We start from the raw sequence: 4,275 nt of genomic DNA, 5'->3' as shown, positions 1-4,275 counted from the left end.
TGCTGACGAGGTTCAGTAATTGTTCCCCTGTCATATAAACCGTGTAATTACCTCTTGGTGATCATGCCATCTTCTCTCTGCGAGGCAGCCAGGACAGTACAGAAATAAGCCGCCTCTCTGTCTCCTCCTCCTCCTTGTCTCAAAAAGCTGCAGATATTCAAAGAAATGCTGCTGGAGTCATAATCCTGCCCCGAGGTGCCAAGACTGAGGTCGCTCTCCTGACACTTGATTTCAGAAGAAAAACAGGAAGTGGGAGCTGTTTGCCAGGAAGTGTACTAGGAAGTATGTTCTAAGAGTTTGGGAAGTATCAAAGCCACCTTGATGTGATTGGATCCGGTGTGTTGGAGAGGACTGGATAACTTCATAGCACAACTCACATGGATAATACAGCCATTGTAGCAGATCAGTTACTGAGACAGCAGCAACATCTCCATTGTCAGTGAATCCTTAAGACACCACAGGCCGCTGCGGTGAGACTGTTAATTTTCAAGAGATTAGCTTCAGCAACAAGACAGACCTCTGAAGACATCCAAGTGGTTATTTCAGGTGCAGCTTTGGGATGTGTCAGGTTTAGCATTAATCAATGGACCAAACTGTGCATCCTGTGAGAACTTTAAAAATTGCAAGCTGTAAGTTTAGATTTTTGATCAGAAGAAGGATCAGCCATCCTCTACTTCTGCACTTCAGATGTGCACATACGGATGTGATCATGTATTTTCTGTTGGGCCTTAAACCAGCCCATATAACTAAAGATATTCTGGGCTGTGTGAGAGCTAAAGCACAGATGTGAGGCGGAAATCACATCTTGTATTCAGTGGCTTTTTAAAAAGGTCCAATCCAAAACTGTAGCTGTTAGCTTGGCAGCTAATCAGCTTTGAATGTGTGTATTAATGTGTATTTCCTCCACAAGCAGCTTCTACCTCTGTCTCCCTCTGTAGGTGTAAAATACACTGATTTATTAGAAACAAGCCAATATGGACGCCCTTGTAGTACCAGCTTTGATGAGTTTAGATTTAATTTAAGAATTTTTTTTAATCAAATCCTAAATAAGAAAAATCCCCCCAAATCACTAAAGGATGCAGATACACGTTTCTTCAGAATTGAGTGAATTAGATGTTTCTTCTATAAAACCTGGTAAAGATAATGTCAAAATCACAAAATGTGTTCAAATGTAAACAACCTGCAAATGCTCACGGATGCTCTTGGCACCTTCAAGCTGTATTAAAGTACAGCTCTTGATATTATCTACTTTCCGCGCCTTTATGGTCATGGAGGTGCAACAGGAAAGTTCTCCTTAACTTGCTTGTCTCACTGGTGCACATACAAAACAAACATCCCCAATGATCTCCAGGGTTTTACTCTGAAACTTCATCTGTTCAATGATGAAGTAAATAAAGTTTGTTTGGATTTGATTTGTTTGGCTTCAGACCCACTTAACACAGCCTAGAGCACATAAACATCATGTGAAAGGGAAAACACATTAACCCTGACCTATAGCACAGCCTAAACCTTTACAGGAATATGCCAGACTTCAGGCCTCACACCATTGTGACCTCTCTGCTGTTATCTGACTGCAAAGAGCTCAGACTGACATGGTGTCAGTCTCTATCTCAGTTCTCAAGATGCTCTGAGGACTGGCCACAAGGAGGCACACAAACTGCATCCACTGACTGAAGGGAGGCTACATTCACTCTGCAGCTTCTAACTTCAGAAATGTCAACACCACAAGGCTGTTATGATGGTTATTATAACATAACAAATGAAAACAAGTCATCATTTGAAAGCTTGTTATATATAAAGAAAGAATAAATGAAAGCAATGCTTGAAGAAATCTGAACACATACACACACACACACACACACACACACACACACACACACACACACACACACACACACACACACACACACACACACACACACACACACACACTAAACCTGTGAAGCATCTATTCTGCACATATTTCTCAACTGCTATTATGAGCCAACCGGGATCCTGCTTCTCAGTAAAACAGTTATAATGATTATTGAATCTCACCAATTCAATATTAAAAACACAACCACACATCTTGACACTTTAACAGTCAGTTTATGAATGCAGCATCACCGCTACACATGGTGTCTTTACATCTTACTCATAAACCCACACACATCCTGACAATAGTCCAATCTAATTAATAAGCCAAATTAAACACACTCCCTTCCACATTTCAGCCAAATACTAGTGCAGGCATTAACCACACGTATGTTTAATAATATAGCCAGTGAATACAAAAAACAAATGGATACGATTATTTTCAATATAGGCCCTTGTTTTGTGTGTGTGTGTGTGTGTGTGTGTGTGTGTGTGTGTGTGTGTGTGTGTGTGTTTCCTAGTTTTTTCTGATAGGTGTGGTACATTTTGGTCCTCCTGAGTCCATGTTGTAGCATGTCAATCTGGCAGTGCATTTGCAGTCAAATTAAGTAGGTGTGGAAAAGGACATTGTCGGTGTCAATAGTTAAAATCCTCCCTGCTCCAAGTCAGAGGACAGAGGAGAGACTGGTTATAAGAGAAAAGATACAATTTTGGAATGTAATTTTGACTACATATTGAATGTCACCTCTTCTGAGAAATAAAACTATGCATATTTGTGATCGATTCATCCCCCTCACTGGGGGGACATAGCACATGTACCCACCACCAGCCTCCTCCTTGCTCTTTTAGGTGTCCTATCTGAAACCTTTGTTCACACATTTCAGACTGGAAACAATATTTGCATGGTTTAGTTACGGAGGCGGAGGAAAATGTTGCAATGGAAACAAAAATAATATAACATATGTAAAACCAGTGCTTTTCAAAGTAAAGTCCACAGTGACATATTTCATTGAGAAAAAGAATTAGAACAGGGATTCACAGGGATGATGGACTGATTTATCCCTTGATTGTGTATGTTTATATGAGTAAAGGTTGTGTTAAAGTGTGTGTCAGGTGTGTCAGTGCCACATATATTTAAAAATTGGTCATTTGTGCCAGATACCATAAATGTAGCTATAAATAATTAGCTGTGTTATATTCTAAAAACTGGCTATGACAAATCAAGTCACTGATCATATTTTGGGAGCAGTAATGCAATCATTCAGAGTCTCTCTCCTCACTTGTTATGCTCTTCTTCCACCAGTGCAGAAATGTAGAAAATGTTTCTCCTTTCACGTGGACGAGTGAGAGAGGAATGCAGATAAACACACACTCCCAGTAAGTCAGATAGGGTCTGACCTGTGATAATATTTAAACTGGCGTTTGTTTGGTGTGTTAGTTTAGGGATATTAGATGAGCCTTGAAGACCAGATGTGTGTTTTTCATCAGGTGCCTTTCTCCACAACAAACCCTCACATCCATGGAAACTAAACTGTTCCCCTCATTGAGTTTGGGTTAAGCTTTGGGCCCTGAGTAAACATCAACCGCCTGCTGACCAAAGCATGTCTACACTGGGCAAAGCCACAACACTCACTTTGCATCAGAGCAATAACAACTTCAGCACTCGCAGAATCATTAACAGTCAGCCACAAAGTGAGAAACACAGACATAAGCTGTTCCTTGTAACGGTCCAATTCAAAATTTTTGCAATCTTTTATAACCCTCTGACATAGACAGTTCTGTGTCAGTTGTTGTCATTTTGATTAAAAAATAAAATAAAAATAAAAATCATTCTTTCCTATACATTTCGACACAAACAGCAACAAGAACCAATACAAACAAAATATTACAAAATGAAACATCATTTTCTATTTATTGTTTCCATTTTAACTGATGCATGTTTGATATTTGTATTCTTTCTTTCTTTCTTTTTTATCCCTATATCATAACTAATATATCATTCTTAAAAGTTATGGCAATATTCAATGTAAAAATGTATTCCTGTTATTTGTTTTTACATTGTAACAATAATATTATATAATTAAGACAACATTGAAACATATGCAATGTCAATGGTAACCAGATAATAGAATTCAAAAAATGTCATTACAGTTTAATTCTTTTTCACAATACTTAACATTTTTGCAGTGAAGATGAAAAAGCAGTGCTCCTTCATTCATACAGAGTTAAAATGTGTTAATTTCCCATTGTAAAGCTGATCATAACATCACATCACAACATCACATGTCAGAGTCAGAGGAGTGCTGAGTTAATGGAATTTCCTCTTTGCATAAGTCAGAAACATCCGAGTCACATTTTTACATTTATTTTGAAAATTACTCTGCTTCGCCCTCTTGGGATCAGGCTCTGCTTTAGACCTTA

The sequence above is a fragment of the Genypterus blacodes genome, unplaced genomic scaffold (assembly GCF_046128005.1).
Source record: "Genypterus blacodes isolate CSIRO-AG114 ecotype Tasmania unplaced genomic scaffold, CSIRO-AGI_Gbla_v1 ptg000073l_1, whole genome shotgun sequence".
NCBI lineage: Eukaryota > Metazoa > Chordata > Actinopteri > Ophidiiformes > Ophidiidae > Genypterus > Genypterus blacodes.
The sequence above is the reverse complement of the archived record's forward strand: the minus strand, read 5'-3'. Positions refer to the sequence as shown.